Consider the following 17,699-nt stretch of genomic DNA (forward strand, 5'->3'; position numbering starts at 1 on the left):
GTGTCGTCCCCTGGCCTGCTCTTGCTCACGCGCCGGAGGAAGCGGTGACGGTCTCCATGTGACAGACGGGGTCACCCGAGGCCGCGGACGCTGGCTCCCTCCTCTCTGCCCGCGGGCCTGCCAGGCAGTGTTGCCAGGGGACCCAGCAACGGCTCTCCGCCGTATCTGCCCCAACGAGCCGCCGGCCGAAGTCGAGACAAACACCTGTCCTCCCTCGTTCGTGGCAGCACCATTCACGGTGGCCAGAAGGTGGAAACCACCCACGTGGCCATCAACAGACGAGCGGTTGACCAAAATGGGGTCCCCCCGGCGACGGACCACTCCGGCCAGAGAAAGGAGGGAAGTGCTGATTCACGCGGCCACGTGGACGAACCTTGAAGACGCAATGCTGAGTGCGAGGAGCCACACGTGAGAGGACACGCATAGTGACTCCACTTATGCCAAATGCCCCGGACAGGCAACTCCCCAGACGGAAGGCGGGGCGGGGGCAGGGGAGCGGCTGCTGAGTGGGCACACGGTCCCCCTTTGGGGGAAACGTTCTGCAACTGGACAGTGGTGTTGGCTGCACACCATCATTAGGAACGTACGTGAGGCCACCGGATCGCACAGTTTGTAATGGTTAAAATGGTGAATTTTATCTTTTGTGTATTTGCCACAATTTTAAAAGTAACTCCTCATGGCCAGTGGGTGGTGGAGCTGAGTCAGGCCGGGCGTTGCCCTCCACCGGACACTGTCCCAAATAGGGGCTCAGTGCGAGGGGCCCCACGTCACCAGCATGGGCTTGCGGGTGGGGGCCCGTCGGCCGCTGGGGCTCCGAGCGCTGAGAGCAGACAGGTGCGGGAGGGTGGGTGTCCCGGCAGAGGTGAGGTGTGGCTCTGCGCTGTTGAGCCTGCGTCTGTAACGGGAGGTCTGGGACAGACAGTCCAGCCCCGCCAGAAGTGCTGACTGTGCTCAAGCAGGCAGCTAGAGACAGAAGCCCGGCCCGCGCAGGGGCAGGGGTGGAGGCAGTGGCCCAGGGGCGCAGGGGGGAGGCACGGTGGAGCACAGAGGCGGCTTGGGCACTCTGGTCCCAGAAGGCGCTACCTGACCCCTTCCAGACCGGGAGTGACCTGGGTGAGGAGGGGCTTCCAGGGAAACTTCCAGAAACCGGGGGAAGAGAGGGGAGGTGACAAGGCCAGAGAGGTAGAGGGCAAGGCCAAGGGGAAGGCATCAAAGAGCCAGTAGACTGCTCATCCCAATGCCCCCACGATGTCCCCACATGCCTCCCCACCCCCCCAAGGTCAGCCATCCCTTTGTGAGCCCCAACCCCTGCAGACTGTGGGAGGAAGGTGCTCCGTCCGCCCCCAGCCCAGGCCCATCACCCGTCCCGCCCCCTTACAGAGAGGGCCGTGAGCCGCCCCTAGCTACACAGTCGCGTGGAGGAGAAGCCAGCACGCTTCCTTGAGTCCAGTGTCCAGGGTGGGCTGTCACGAGGGTCACCTGCTGAGGCAGTGGGCCCACAGGTGCTGCCCACGATGTGTTTGCTGGACACCCTGCCTGGCACGTGTCCAGGGAGGGAGAGAGCAGAGGCTCCACGGCGCTCTGGGCAGCGGTCGAGGGCCAGGAAAGGCTTCCTGCTGGGGGTGCCCCCGAGTGGGCGCTGAAGGACGTCAGGGCAGAGGCACAGCCGGAACAAAGATGGGGTGCCCAGAGCCGGCCGGGGGGCCCAGCCCGGGAGAGAGGGGATGTCCTGCGGCCTTGAGTGCCGGGCCCACAACACCCCTGGTCCCCGTCAGACTCCCAGGCTGATTCTGGGGTTGTGCTCCCCGAAAGAGAGCCCTGGGCAGGCCTGTTGGGGCAGGGGGGGGCGCGGGGGCTGCAGGGGGGCGGGGGGTGGCCCCAGGAGCCACAGCCGTGCGTGTGAGTCCCGGAACCTTCTGTGCCGCTCTGAGTCGTGTGTTCCCTGCATTTGTATTTCGAGGAGCAGATGGTGGGCACAGTAACACTTTAAATTAAGGGTTCTAGAAGCACATTAAATTTAGATTTAATAAGACAGTTATTGTATGGAAATTAAAGACCCATTGATTATTCTTTGATTATTGAGATCCACGCACTGACCGCATTCATCGCCCAGATTGCGCGTGAGTCAGCCTCCGTGGCCACCTGCCCTGCCCCCACCTCTGGTTTCCAGAGCCCGGTCCCTCCAGGCTGGCCTGGAGGACATGGCGGACTCCTGCAGGAGAGAGGGATTTGCAGGGGGCGGGGGGACAGTGTAGGCGGCGGCCTGGAGGCTGGGCGGAGGCCAGCCTGGGAGGGGAGCCCACTAGGGGACTAGGCGGGTCAGTGGGGTGGGGGACACTTCCTAACCTTGGCCCGTCCCTCCCAGCACTGGCTCCTCAGGCTGTCCCCCCCCCCGCCCGCCCAGTGGGGGTGGAAGAGCTGGGGGAAGGGGTGATTCTGGGAGCAGGCCCCCCCACCCCCCAGTCCCCAGTGGGCCCCCACTTCCCCTCAAGCCAGGGGCTGGAATCTGCTGAGTGCCTGGTGATCTTCTGTGGCCACAATAAATCTGGTCACTCAGTCCCTCCCGAGAAGTGGAGGTTCCTCTGGTCTCCAGGCTGCGGGAAACCAGCTTCCCACTCCGGGCTACAGTTCCAGTAACTTGTGGCTGTGCTATTGATAATCAATCCCTTTGGCCCTAAAAATGGACGTTTCTCACCTGCTCCAGTGGCCTCTGCCGGCGGCCTGGCGGTGGCGGTGGCGAGGGGGGAGGGTGGTGGTGGTGTCTGAGCACAGCCTGCGGTCCCTGCAGCTGCCCAGTGAGGCTGGGCAGGGGGCCGGGGGGCCGGTGTCAACCTAAGGGCTGCAGCCTTCCCTCCATGAAGGGGGCCTATTGGCTCAACGCTTGCCCCTTTGTCACCTCGAAGAACGGACGTCGCAGTGAAGCAGGGGGAGGGTCCGGAGGGAGGTAGCTGCCCCCTGGTGTCTACCAAGCAGGACCTCTCAGGGCAAGGGCAAAATTTGGGCACTCGATCCACCCTGCAGCAGGTGAGTGCTCCCAAGGGTCTGTCACCCCTGGCTGAGGTGGCCAGATTTATCAAATAAAATACATAACCTAATTAAATCTGAACTTCACACACAAATAATTTTTTGGTATGTCCCATGCAATTGTGGGATGTGCTTATACTTAAAAAAAAAATCACTATTTATTTGAAATTCAGAATTAACTGAGCATTCTGTATTTTACCTGGCAACCCCCTCTTTCCCCCCTACTGGCTCCTCCTGTCCCTGACCCCAGGCTCCCTGCCCTGCTCTGGCCCTGGCTCCTGTGCTCTGATCCATTGGCCTTCTCTCCGTCTCTGCCACAGGACCTTTGCCCACGCCTATCCCTCCGCCAAGGCCACCCTTCCCTTTTGCCCTGGCTGCCCCACTGAGCCTACAGCCCAGGCTCAGGTATCCCTCGCTGGGGCAGCCTGGGGCGGCCTCCTGGGAGGGGCAGTGGCCTCAGCCCAGCTAGTAGCAGGGGGGTACTTGTTAATGGCCTTCGCGCGGCTTGAGATCAAGACCTTGTCTGCCCCTGTCTAGCCCTAGGTTGGGCTAGCCCTGCTCTGGGGGCGCCCTGCTGACCATGGGGCAAGAACTGGCCTTCTGAGGGTCTGTTTCCTTGCTTGTAAAGGGGGGACGGTGCCCACGTGAGAAATCTGGTTTCTGGTGAGGGCAGCAAAAGCCACCCCGCCTGCTTTTCTTAGGGGATGGTGGGGACCCCGGGGGCCCAAGGGGAGACGGCAGGAGGGGCCCAGGAGAGCCCAGCAGGATTGGGGGACCTGGCCCTCATGCTGCCCCCCACCCTGCCTGCTTGTGAAAATGCAGGGGGAGGTGGGGAGGTCTCTGCTTCCAGCTGGATGCCCAGGGAAGAGAGGTCTCCAACACGCAAGGGCACCCCCAAACTGGGAAGAGGGCAGGGGTCAGCATGAGGCACCTCTGGGTCGCTGGGAAGACCAACTAGGATGAGGCCGCCTGCCTGGTGGTCTGACCTTCGGGCAGGGGACGGGGAAGGGAAGGGGCTGCCTGCCTCCAGAACCGGCCCGGCACTGGGCTTTTTGGACCAAGGTCAAGGTATAAGGCAACACTATTTACTCTCAACGCTGTTTCTGAGTCTATGATTTCATTGTGTTTTTTCACAAATTACAAAATAATTACGACGAATGGTAACCAGAGCAGCCGTCTGTGCCCGGAGGGAGCCAGGGGCCCAGACCCAGGGAACCTCCCGGTAACGCCCAGCACCTGTCCTGCTTGCGGGGCACCATCCCCTCTGGGGCTCCCCAGCAATCCCTGAAGGGGCCACATCCCCAGAGCTCTGCACCTCCTGCTGGGGTCACAGTCCCCGTGCCCCTGAGTTGCGGGGTCGGTTTCCTCCAGGCCTATGGGGACCTGGGGTAGGGTGTGGGGAAGGCTGGGGGCGCCCAGCACTGGCCCTTCTAAGAATGAGGACATTGGGCCACAGGGAAAACCTGCCCAGGAGGGGCCCCTGCTGACCCAGCTTGCAGATTAGGAAGCTGAGGCCAGGAAGAAAGGCCAGGAGGAAGCCCAGGGCCCCTGGCCCTTCCCATCTCTCTCTGCTCCTTCCTCTGCCCCGCTCCATCTCCCACCCCACATTGGAGTCCCCTCACCCTCTCGGCGGCCTGTGGAGCCTCATGGGGTTCTCCCCGCGATGCCCCCCATCCCTCCCACATGCACTGAGACCCCCGTTGCACGCTGAGGCCTGTGCCCAGACGGGCTCCCTGGGTCCCGGGCTGTCTGGGGGCGGCTGGACACACACACACACACACACACACACACACACACACACACACACACACACACACACACACACACACCGGCTCGAGCACTCAGGGAGACGCCCTCCCCCTCCGTGGGAGACGGGTGGGCAGCAGCGTGATGCGGCTTCCGTAGAGAGTGGTGCCAGGACGGAGGCTGGGAGGCCAGAGAGGTTGCCCTACACTCCTTCCCAGATGAGGTTGGTCAGCTCAGCCCATACGGCAGCCCACCTGGGATGACAGATAGAGAAGAGACCCCCAGCAGGGGGTCCAAGGCCCCTCCCCGAGATCTCCTCCAGGTGCCCACCATCCTGGGGCCCGGAGGGCGGCAGCACCGACCGTCTGCAGAGGTGGGAAGGGGGCGAGCCTGGAGGGTCTGGGCACCAGCCAGGCACCAGAGCCCAGGCCAGGCTGCCAGGGTGGACAGGTGGGAGGGGAGGCCCCCCCCAGCACCCCAGCCCCCGGCAGATGCGCCTTCTGCATCTCCTCCTTGCCTGCCTTCTCCCGGTTGGGATCTGCCCGTGGGCACTGCTCACTTCTTCTGTTTAACCAGCGCGGCTTCGGCTGGGAAGCTGTCGGCGGCAGTCTGCAAACATCCCTCCCCGCTCCGCCGTGCCGCCTGCCAAGCGCCACCAGCCGACAGCTTGGCTGGCAGTCGGCTCGCACAGGCTGCCTGGCCTGGCACCGGGCTTCTCACACCGGTGGCCCGGGAGGGCTGTCCCCTGCCGCGCTCCGGGTCTTGCAGACTCACCATCGGGCCCCAGCCCCCCACCTGTCCCCCGGTCTCGTCCCCAGGGCAGCCTCTGCAGACCCGGGAAGATGGGGAACCCCGAGGCTCGGAGATGCCGTGGGAGGAATTATAGAACTCTGGGGAGACAGGAGGTGTGGGAAGAGATGAGAAGCTCTAGGAGGGAGCAAGTGTCCCCGAGGTTTGGGGGACAGGCCACCTCTTGAGGTCAACCTCATGCCAATGCCCGAGTCCCCCTCCTTCCCGAGACACTTCTGCCGACACCCGCCCTGGCTGGAGGGGGCCTAGGCCCAGGACCTTCTCAGCGGAGCTGGGCCCTTTGGGAAGGGGGTCTGCACGGCACCGACTGCAGGATAGGACCCTGTGGGCGTGAGGGGTTGGCTCGGTCTCACCCGGTCAGAGCCTGGGGCATGCTGGCAGGGCAGCCTCTGGGGGGACTGGAGCCCGGCCCCACCACTGTCTTGCAGCCCAGACTACCCTGGCTGGAGGGAGAGGTTTGGGGCTGCCGGGGAACACCCCCCCATTCTGGTGCCTGGAACCCCCCAGCCTCTGACGGCTCCCAGGTCCCCACAAGCGTCCACGCTACCTCTCCACGCTCAGCCTTCAGGACCGGATTGCACAATTCAAAATTAATAATCATGCTGTCTCATGGCCTCATAATTAAGTGTCTGTTCATCCTGATTATTGTCAGAGAGTGATTTGTTGTTCTCCAGGCAGTAAAGATCAACCTGCCTAAGGCGGGGCCTGGGAGGAGCTTGTACCCCTCCGCCAGCAGCCTGTGGCCCTCTCAGGCTGGTGGACCCCCAGCCTTGGCTTTCTGTGCAGATGCCCCCGGGGGCGCGGAGGTGCGCTGGGCTTTCTCGCTGCATTTGGGGGCTGCCGGGCAGAGGGGCCCAGGGAGAGCTGTAGGCACCTGGACGCTGGGCTGGCCTTGGGCTCAGGGGCTCCCGGAGGGCGGTGCCCCCAGCACCTGTACACGCGCACACACACACACACACACACACACACACACACACACACACGTGAACATAGCGTGTTAAGGGTGGCTCTCCAAGGGCTGGGGGTCTTCAGTTAGGAGCCCCCACCTGAGCCTCAGTTTCTCCACCCTCCGGAAGGGGCTGATGATCCCCCACGCCCTGTCTCCTGTGGCTGAGGGACAGAGAGAGTTTCTGCCGAATGGTGGGTGGAGGGGCAATGTGCTAGACCACGGTCAGTGGCCTGCCCTGTGGTCCCTCCCCACCTGTGTCTGGGTCCCTGCCTCCTGAGACCCCTGGTTCATGAGCCAGGCCACTGGGGAGCAGCCTCTGAGGCCCAGGGCTCGGGTGTCCAGCACAAGGCAACCGCAAAGCCCCTCGCTAGTGTTCCTGGGGGAGGAAGCAAGGCCCAGAGGCGCTCAGGTCCTGGAGGAGCCGGGCTGGCCTGCTTGGGCACCAAAGCCCCGCCCTCTACCCTCCGCCCCAGGCCAGAGGTCCCCTAAGGGACCTGCCTCATCATCCCCGAGGGCTCCAAGGGGCACCCAGATGGAGGAGGAGGGCCCCCTCAGGCTGACAGTGAGTCCCCAGTGGTGGGAAGAGCAGAAGCCCCCTGCACACCCTGAGCGCTCCCCGTGAGGAAGGAAGGAGCTACCTGAGGGCCTGTAGGGCCCTGAGCCCGCCGGGAGCCGCCCTGCACCTTGCTGGGCGGGAGCTGTGTCCACATGGCCCCGTCCTGTGCCTGCACGTCTAGCCCTAGGCATAATCCATATTCCTTTGAGCGTTTAAAAATTAGGGCCAAAATATACATAAAAGAATTTTTTTGAGGGATGAGAAAATGTGAAATAATGAGCTAACAAAAGGCATTTGGTCAAACATAATCTTCTAACAAGAATTGACTTTAAAATCATGGTTATTAGCCATATTTTCCTTTCAGGAGCAGCTAAAGACGCTGCAGAAGGTGAAGCAATTAATGGGTATGTTTATATTGCACATTTTAGCCCAGCGAACCACTAACGAGGTGGCGGTGTTAACCTGAGGCACTTGGCAAGCAGCCGTGGCCACTCTGGGGACGATCGCCGGACTGCCCCACGGTGCCGCTCAGCCACATCCACCCTGCGGGGCTGTGTCCCCCCTGGGGAAGGACGGGCGAGGGCGTGGGCTGCCAGAGGCCCGCGCCTGCATGTCCAGCCGCTCCGTAGACACAGGGGTCGGCCGAGTGTTCAGGAGAAGGGGGGCTCAGCCTGCGTTAGAGTCAGAGGTGAGGGCTGCCCGAAGGTGTGATGAGAGGTCAGAGAGTGGGGCTGGGGCCTCTGTCCAGGCCAGGTCGAGGCACCTCTGTCCCAGCTCCAGGCCCTGGACCCAGCTCAGCTAACGTGCTTCCTCCCAGCGGCCCCACTTCGGGGGGCGGGGTGACTCGGAATTCAGGGCGCTGAGCGGGGCTCAGGCTCACAGCTGGCTGGGCCAGCTTTGCTCCCGTCCAGTCTGACCCCGAAGCCAGCACTCCTGCCTCTCCCTGGCCCTCAGTCTCCCCACTAGGAGCCACTACCAGGCGTCTCCTGCCCTTACCAGCCGCTGGCATTGGCTGGGGCGGGGGACACTGCTCCAGGCACAGCCCTGGGGGCCGGGAGAGAGGCCGCACGGGACTCTCTCCAGGCCTGGCCACCCCTTGCCATCCCCCCAGCATACCCCCTGTAGGCTCTGTGCCTGACTTTCCCCTGGGCCGGGGTGGGGGCTGGGGTGGGCAGGGGAGAAAGGGACGCCTGCCCCCACCCCCACCCCCAGGCGAGCGCTGGACTCACCTCCACACACTTCTTCCCTGGATTGTCTGGTCCCAGAGGGCCAGGGTGAGGGGCTAGTGCATTTCCTGCAACTCGACCCCTATTTAAGTACGAAACCCTGTGAAATGTTTGTGTTGAGAACTCTTGTAAATGTCATCTCTGGGGCCCTACCTTCTCAGGAGGCCCCCTGCGCCCCATCTCAGGAAGCCACTCTGGACCGGCCATCTGGGGCCAGCCTGGGATCCCCGCTCCTGGTCCCTCTGCCTGCCCTGCTTCTCAGCCACCGCCGGGCACCCCAGCCGCAGATGCTCTCTCCGGGTGAGAAAGTCACACCGCTTCGGGTCAGCTCCCCGTCTCCTCCTCCAGGCCCTGCTGCCCCTGGGCGGGGGGCGTGGGGTTGGGACGGCACCCTCAGTCTGCCTTCGGCCCCTCCTCCCTCCAGGGGCAGGAGGTGGGAGCAGAAGGGGTCCCGGGGCTGCAGCCCCCACATCGTGCTGCGGGGTCTTCCACCAACAAGACTCAGATGGATCTGAGACGGGTCTGCGAAGTCTCATATCTATAACTTTAAATTAAAAAAGCCATGTGCTGTTTATGGTTCTGCCGGCAGCTCTGCACAGCCCCATAAAGATCATATTATAGTACAAGCCATTATGTGCCGGTTTACTATATATACATTTCTAAATGGTTCGCAAACAGCGGCCTCCTTATGGGCAGGGAAGGAGAACTGGTTCATTTGGGGTAACAAATGATCCTTGATTTGATTTTAAATGCAGTGACAGCCAAATTTATTTCTTATTTAATCACTTCCCTGTGCTGTTGAGAACAGGGTGATATTAAACTCCACAACGCACAGCAGACTCTGGAATCCGCCGAAAGAGGCAAGCGAATAGATTATGTTTATAGGGTAGAGCGAGATTGTGGAGCGGGGCACATAACCAGAATGGGTATTTTTGTCATTTATACAGTGGCTTACATCATTATTTCTTCCTGCTTCCAATTTTTCAGTAATAAAAATATAGGCAATGTGATTCTCTTTGCATTACAGATAAACCATCTTGATTCTTTATTAAATATTTGTATTAATCTCAAGCACTACAAAGCGTTTGTGCAGATAAATCAGGCTCCGAGCAGCCATTCCCCTCCGCTAGCTCTCCAGGAAGCGGCCCCTTTATGAGCGCGCAGTCCCAGAGAAGAAGGTTTCCATACTCACCGCCAGGCTCCCCTCCGTCCCTGCTTTATGGCCGTGCGTACGCGCCACGCTTGGCACATATTTGTTCCTCAAGATCCAACGGTTTGGGCAATCACTCCGCAGTCCCCAGTTTTCTGTTCTATTTAATTAGGAATTACGGCCCTGGAATCACTCACGGGCACCAGCTGGGACCCGCGACCCCTCTCAGCTGCACTGGGGGCTCCGGGAGTGGCGTGGGCTGGGCAGCACTCAGGTGTTTGAGGCCACAGAGCCATGGGGGCCGGGTCTGAGGGGTGGGGGCAGCCAGAGTCCGCTGCAGCGGGGGCTCCTGGTCTCCGGGGTGGGGGAAGACAGGGTGCGGGCTCTGGCCGGCTCCTTCCTGGGTGGCCTGGGGTGAGTCTGCCTGCCCTCTCGCCATGGTGCAGGGGACACATGGGGGACAGGGCTGGGGTCACAGCTGGGACGGCTTCTCGCTGGGAAAATTCTTCCAGCCCCTGCCGTGGACCCACCCCAGAGCTGGGACCGTCACCTTCCTGGGAGGCCGTAGTAGGTGGTGTCCTCCCGTAGCACGAGAGAAAGGAGGGTCCCTCGGCCCCCAGCTGCCCCCCCACGTCTTCCCTCCACCCCTCTCTGATTCGATTGCTCCCACGGGGGGTGGGTCAACGCTGCCTCAGGCGGCTCAGGCTCTGATGACAGCACAATAGTGGGGACCCCTCTGGGTGGTCCTGGAGGGCGTCTGCTCTTAGATGAGGTGCGGGTCTCAGCCTATCCCAGCTCGGGGGTGCATCTGTGAGGGGCAGGTGGCTGGGCCTGGGGCCCTGGAGACTCCACGGGTCTCTCAGACTGGACGGGGGTTCCGATGGCCCCGGGGGTGTGGCCAGGGAGCCCGCTGGTGGTCAGTGGAGGGCAGAGTGCATGTGGTTTTGCTGCGACCACTAAGGACACTGTAGTTCACACTCCGTGCCGCCGAGACACAGCCACTGCTGGCCCCCCTTCGCAGTCCAAGCGAACTCGCCACCCCCTTGCTTACCAATCTGACCTGCGAATGCCAAGTACCTGTGGCCCCTCACCTCTGGACCCTTGGCAGGCTCGGGCTGGGGGCTCTCTAATCTCTAACCCTCGAATCCTCCACTGACTCCACGTTCAGGGATGGTGGAGGCTCAGGTCAGGTCCTGACTCTCCCAGGCAGGTCTGAAGGCCTCAGACAAGCCCCAACCTCTATACCCACCTTCTGGCCTGGCAGGGGGCTGCTGGGGGTCCTAGTGAGAGTGGGTGAGCCGTGGTGAAGGAGCCCTGTCCTTCAATCCTCAGGAGTACCCCCAGGTCCACCTTGACCAGATGAGCCTGGAAGAGCCGTCTGGGAAGGCTTCATGGAGGAGGAGCTCTGGAGAAGGCCCTGTGTCCAGCATGAGCCAGGCCAGGGAGGGGACAAGCCTGGAGGGGGCAGTGCACGGGCAGGGGGTGGAGCAGGGGGTGGATGGTGGGGAGGAGCTGACGGAAGTGTCCCCGAATGCCAGACTGCAGAGCCGGCATGACTACCCAGGCAAGGTGTCATGCCCACAGCTCCCCGTGGACCCCGTGCTGGGAGGACACTTAGGAAGCAGCGCTCGGAGCCAGGACCGGTCCAGCACTGGACCACACACCAGGACTCAGCACGAGATCTTCAAAGCTACAGGTGTCTCCAAGACAATCTTTGAAGTGGAGAAGGGGCAGAGTGAGCCTCGAACCTGGGTCAGGCCTGAGCCTGGGGCTGCCCGGACCCAGAGGAAGGAGGGGTGACTGGATCCACCGCCCAGTCCAGCCCAGGGGGTCAGCCATGGGCAGGTGTAAGCTCTGGGGGGCTCCTGGCGCCCCGGTCCAGAGCAGGTGGGACCCACCTCCTTTGCTTACGGGCGGCCAAGGTATCCTCAGGGCCTGGGCTGCTGACAGTGTGTGTCTGGGTTTGGTTGGCATCCAGGAACTTCGCTGCCTCTGCGGAAAGTGCCTGCATGGAGGAGGGAGGGCGCACAGGCCGGCTGGCCAGGCACCAAGGGAACGCCCTGTTCCCACCACCTCCTCAGCAGGGACCTGATCTGAATGCAGTGCGTGCAGCAGCGCAGGGACTCCATGTCCAGTGGGGGCCGGGTCAGGTGGGGCAGGGGGTGGGGGGTGGGGGGGAGGGTGGCTGGGGGAGGGGTGGGGAGGAGAGGGGGAGGGTGGTTGGGGGTGGGGAGGGTGGTTGGGGGTGGGGAGGGGAGGGGGCTGGGGCCTCCCAATGGCCACGCCCCGCCCCGAGCCCCATGATCATCCCAGGGAGGCCCCCATCCATGGCAGAATTAGATGACTGAAGTGGGGACGCCTCCAGTCTTGCCACCTCCCTAAAAGTATCAGTCCTGTTGGGGGAATGGGAGGTTGGGTGGAGGTGCAAGCTGCCACTGCTCCATCTCTGTGCCTCCGTGTTTCCACCTGTTGGTGGGACTTGTTGCCCCGGGAGGGAGTGGTGATCACATGAGTGTGACAGGGGCCGAGCACGGCCAGGTGGGTGCCCGCTGCAGCAGGTGGGGACCGAGGCCGCCTGCACTCGGGGCCCCTGTGTCCTCCTGAGCCTCCACTCACCCCTTCACCGCAGCCTGGCATGTCCCCCCCAGCCTGGCTCCGTTGCCCTGTAGACTGGGGCTGCGGGTGTGCAGAAGGGCCCAGGGGCCCAGGTGCATGTCCTGCCTCCTCTACCCGGCGGCCATGTGACCAGGGGGCACTCTCCATCTTTACCATGAAAGCAGAATGCTACTCGGGTGTCCTGGGGCTGAGCGGGGCGTGGGTGGGCCAGGCCTCCTGGCTCTCCGCACAGGGACAAAATGAAGATGGGCCGACACTGTATCCCTAGAGGGTTCCACGTGGGCCCCGGTTGGGACAGACCGTTGCCACCTGGGCTGCGTGCCAGGTCCCCAGCCGGCTGAGAGGCCCCTGTGCTGAGCCTGCTGGCTCCTGACTCATTTACAACTGGGCGTCCCTGGAATTAATGCTTCTGGTGGCTGCACACAAACCCAATGAGAGTAGGAGGATTTGTGAGGCCCCTGGGGGCTCCCTCAACCCCCAAAGGAGTGGCCCCCCCCAGGCAGCCAGCCTCCCCCTCCCCATTCTGGGGCCAGGTACTGAGCTGGACTGAGCCCCAGGACCCCGAGGGTGGGAAAGCCACGGGGCAGCCCACAGAGTCCCGGGATCTGCAGGGAGGTTCTGGGGTGAACCCTGCAGATCACCTCACCCATGAGCCTCAGTTTCCCAGAGGCCCTGATGGGAACGCACAGGCGGGCGGCTGTGTGACCCTCATGTCCACCCTCCCTGGTGCTGTGGGGGCCAGCTCTCACCCCCCTCACACATCTCCTCTGTGGAGGCTGCTCCAAGCCCTGACCGCCGCCCCCCCCCCCCCCCCCCGCCATGGCTGTAGAGCGAGGCTCTTCTGGCCCACCCTCACAGCATGTCCTTGGGCTGGAACCTGTGGGGCCTCCGTTTCTCCTAATCTGGACATGATGTCTATGGAGCCAGGCCCAGGTGTCTGAGGTCTCAGCCGCTGAGGGTTGGGGTGACCCAGGGCTCTCTCAGGGGTGGGGGGGCAACAAATATGTGGGAGAGGATTCAGCAAGCCCCTGTGGTTAGACCTCACTGGAAGAGGCCGTGCGTTGCTTGGAAGAAATTAATTTTGTTTTGTTCACATCCTGCTGACAGTGTATTTGCCTGGCACCTCTAAGGGGCTCTCGATGGTTCTGGTTTCTGGGATGTTGTAATAGAAGTTTTGAAATATTCCAGCCACCCCAGGGCATCGTGGGTCCTGTGGGCTGAGCCTGCGGAGCATGGGGGCCTGAGCCCTGGGGCTGGCTGTGCCCTCCACTCCCCCTGCCCCAGGGCGAGGGTGCAGGACTCTCTCTGTTGTCAACCCCACCCCCCAGGTCGAGGCCCAGCCCCCTTGGTAACACCTGCACTGAACTATGGCTGCCACAAGTTAGCGCATTCTCCTCCGCCTGGGGGAAGGGAGCAGTCCGTGTGAGGTGGAGACAGAGGCTCAGTCTGGGAAGGTGGAGCATCCTGGGGACAGAGGGTGCCCTCCGAAATGCTAAGATGATAAATTTTATGTTTTATGTTCTTTACCACAATTAAAAAATATATATTTAAAAAAATGTCTGGGGGGACATAAACAGACCAACATTGAGGGAGTATATCAAAGGGACACAGAGGCCATCCTGAAAGAGCCCCAAGGGGCCCAAACTGGAACAGAGTGAGCAAAACAGGGAGTCGTGGTGGACTCTAAGCCAAAGTGTGACATCGATCTCCAGGGCCCACGCGGGTATACGGAGTGGGAGGGGAGACAGGTCTCCGGTGCGCACAGGGCGTGGGCAGCTGCCCACTGCGCCTCCGGGGTCTCCCCAAACCGCCGCCCCAGTCCAGTCACAAGGAACGCGTCAAACATATCCCAGCTGAGGCCAGGCCACGAAATCCCTGTCCTGCGCTGTCCAGAGCCGTCAAGGTCATTGAAAACGAGGAAAGTCTGAGCAACCGTCCAGGCCCAGAGCAGCCCCCCCGACAGACAGCTGCCTGCAGGGTGGGTCCGTGACGGGACCCTGGACAGGTAAGGGACTTAGGTAAAAACTCAGGAAATCTGATAAAGTGTGCCCTTTAATTACTTACGAAAGTGGATTCCTGGGGGTGCTGCCAGGCGCTCTCAGGGAGCATGTGACGGGGGCCTGTGGGGGTCCCTCCAGCCCCAGACCCCAGGCCAGCTTATGGGCGCATCTCAGCGTCTGAGCCCCAGCTGCGGGCAGGACCCGTGGGTCCTGGAAGAGGGGAGCCTGGGTTGGGACACGCGGGCTCGGGGGCCTGTGGGGAGGAGTAGGGTAGACAGAGGGATGGTGGCCGGCGCTCTGAGAGGGGGTGCAGAGGGAGAGTGGCCGGAATAACCACATCTTAACCCATCATAATGTGGACAGTTTTGTTATGAAAAACACCAGAAAGCCATTAATGTAAATCATGAAATATTCAGCAAGGCAGTCACTTAAATGGTTCGTGTTCCCAGAATTGGTGCCGGGTGCTTCCTGCCTCGGGGGCGCCTAGACATCAGCTCTTTTGTGCATGTTCAGAGGTCATTATCTCAGAACTGAGAAGTGTTAGATCATCGCTGCGGATGCCCGCCTCGGAGCAGGGGAAGGAGGTGCTTCCGGGGCCACAGCCACCCTGCCCCGCGCCCCCAGAGGTGCTGTCCTCAGAGGGGGGCTGCCAGGGCGGGGGCCCCCTCCGCGGCTTCCGGGCGGCTGGGTCACCTGTGGGAGCCGTCCTCTGCATGAAAGTCCTCCCTAAACACACAGCCCAGCCCAGGTCATGCTGACAATAAAGAGAGCTGTCATGATCCCTTGTTTGCACTTTGCTGACCCCTTCCAGGCCTTCCTTCCTTTCTTCTGATGGCAGACCGGGGTCGCACAGCTGGTGAGCGTCAAGGCGAGCATTTGGATCCAGATCTGTTTGGCTCCAGAACTGAGCTCTCAACCATCATGCCTGCCCCTGGAAAACTCCCCACAAGATGAAGCAATGCAAAAAAAGAGCAGGAGGAAAAGAATAGAAGGATGGACCCATTGGGGTGGCTGACATCGAACCCAGAAGATGACAGTCTCCGTGAGGATGTGGAAACTGGGAGCCCTTTCGTGCTGTGGGTGCTAATGCCGAGTGGTGTGGCCACCGTGGAAGAAAGGATGGGGGGTCCTCCAAAAATGGGACATAGACCTACCATCTGACCCAGCAATCCCACATCTGGGTATGTCCCCAGAAGAATGAAAAGCAGGTTTTGAGAAGATATTTGTGCACCCATGTTCATAGCAGCATTATTCAAAACAGCCAGAAAGTAGACACAACCCAAGCGTCCAGGGTTGGATGGATGGATGGATGGATGGATAAACAAAATGCAGCTCATCCACACCATGGAATATTATTCAGCCTCAAAAAGTAAGGAATCCTGACACCTGCTATGATGTGGATGAATGTGGAGGACACGGTGCCGAGTGAGATCAGCCCGGCACGGAGGGACCAGTCCTGAAGGATCGACTCCCAGGAGGCCCCAGAGGAGTCAGACCCACGGGCGCAGGGAGGGGGAGGTTGGGGGCTGGGGGCTGGAGTAGGGGGGGTGGGTCCGTGGTTAGTGGGGGCAACAGGCTCAGTCTGGGAAGATGAACATCATGTTCTAGGGACGGATGTGAATGTGATTGATGCCCCTGAGCTGTGCACGTAAAAACGGTTAAAATGGCAAATGTTATGTCATATATATTTTACCACAATTTTAAAAATAAAAAATGAGCACACGAGGGTGGTGAATAGTGTGGGTGGAGGGGCTGGACAGGAGTCTGCCGGCAGGACGATGGGATGACACCAGCCCGTGGGGTGGCCCGAGCTGGGGCAGTGTTTCAGCACCTCGGAGAGAGACACGGCCGCACCTGGGAGTAGGGGGCGCGGTCTGGGCACAGGAGATGCTGGGGCCTTCCTGACCTCTGTCCACCTGCTCCTCGCTCTGGCAAAGCGGGCACGTGACATTTCCCAAGGACCTTGCACCTCGGGCTCTGTAGGGCTTCTCCAGCAAGGGGTGGGGGACCGGTCCTGCCTGAGGCTGTGCACCTGAGGACCACCCCAGCTGGGAAAGGCTCTCAGGGGCCTGGGTCCCATCCTGCTCTGTACTGACTCTGCATGACCTCAGGAAGCCTCCTGTCCATCTAGAGGCCTCTTGACTCTACCCACCGCCACGGAGGCTTCCTGGAACCAGGGCGCCTGTCTGAAGACAGGAGAGGTGCAGGTGAGGCCGGGACAGGGGGTAGGGAAGACATGCCCGCTTCTCTTGTGTGCGGCTGGCCTGAGAGCTCCTGACACCAACATTGTCCCCTGGGGTGGCATGGCCCCAGCCCCTGGGAGAGGCCTGTGTGCTGTTCTTGTCCTGGGGGCAAGGGGTGTGCTATTGGCACATATGCCCCGGGACAGGCCTGGAAACAGCACTCCTGGGCGAGTGGCTCTGCCCCCGAGGCCCGCCCCCCCACAGCGCTGATGGCATCCCTGTGAAACATCACGGCACGTCCCGCAAATGCCAATTCAGCAGAGAGCACACAGCCTTCCGGAAACAAAGCCTCTGGAGGCCCTGGCCACTCAGATTCTCTGTGACAAGATCCCAGGGACAGTTAAAGATGCCTGGTTACGGGAAAGCTGCTCTGGTCCCCGTCAGTGGCTTTCAGCGGGGGGCGGTTGTGCCTTCCGCGTGCACAGCGCTGCCCGCCCATCAGAGCACACTTCGGCACTGCCTGGGTGCGTCCAGCCCCCGGAGAGGTCCACCCTTTCCTCAATCCCAGCCCTGGGGCCCGCGTGGCGGCACCTCGGTTGTCTGCGGAGGGCACCGTGGGCCCCTGGAGGTCAAGAGCCCAGGCTGGACACACCCTCTGTAGCTCTGTTCTGGAAAAGTGAGACGTGATGTGATGCCCTGGGAGTAGTTCTCAGGGGCCACACCTTGTCAGTGCATGTTATTTCCAGAGTAAACCTGTGTCGCAGCCCTCCCCCATTTCACAGATGAGCAACTGAGGCCCAGAGGGACTCATTCATTCTTCACTCGTTCAAAACAAAAAAGAACGTGGCCAACTGCCTGTTCTCCCACGAGCACTGTATTGGGGCCAGGTCCAGGAGACAGAGGCCTGCCAGTGAGGAGGGAGAGGCAGAAGCGAAGACAGGGAAACGGGAAGGCCTGAGCTCAGATCCAGGGGGACTCATGCCCGGTAGAGGCAGCCAGGGTGGGCTTTGCAGCAGAGGGATGCTTGAGTGGAGTCTCGGGGGCCGTGGGGGGACAGTGCAAGCTGGGGCGGGGGCTTTGTGGGTGCATAGCGTGAGGAAGCCCAGGCGGGTGGGGTGCGGGGCTGGGGGGTGAGGGGCTCGGCCCCCTTGGAGGCTGACCTGAGGCCAGGCTGAGGAGGTGCCCCCCCCCCCAGTCTGCGGGACGGCTGTGGTGAGGGCCCTTAGGGTCTGTCTGGAAACAGGCTGGGGGCAGGGAGGCCAGCACTGAAGAGGGCACCGAGGCTCAGGGAGAGGGATGGGGTCCAAGGAGCTTCCCACCTACCGTCAGCCCACCTCTGAAAAGGAGTTCCTTCCCATACGAACAATTATGGAAGGGAGCCATGGCATCTGATTTTCCACTTAAACACGTATTTAGTGAGTTGCTACGGTTTACTGGGC

Source organism: Zalophus californianus, chromosome 13 (assembly GCF_009762305.2).
Source record: "Zalophus californianus isolate mZalCal1 chromosome 13, mZalCal1.pri.v2, whole genome shotgun sequence".
Lineage (NCBI taxonomy): Eukaryota > Metazoa > Chordata > Mammalia > Carnivora > Otariidae > Zalophus > Zalophus californianus.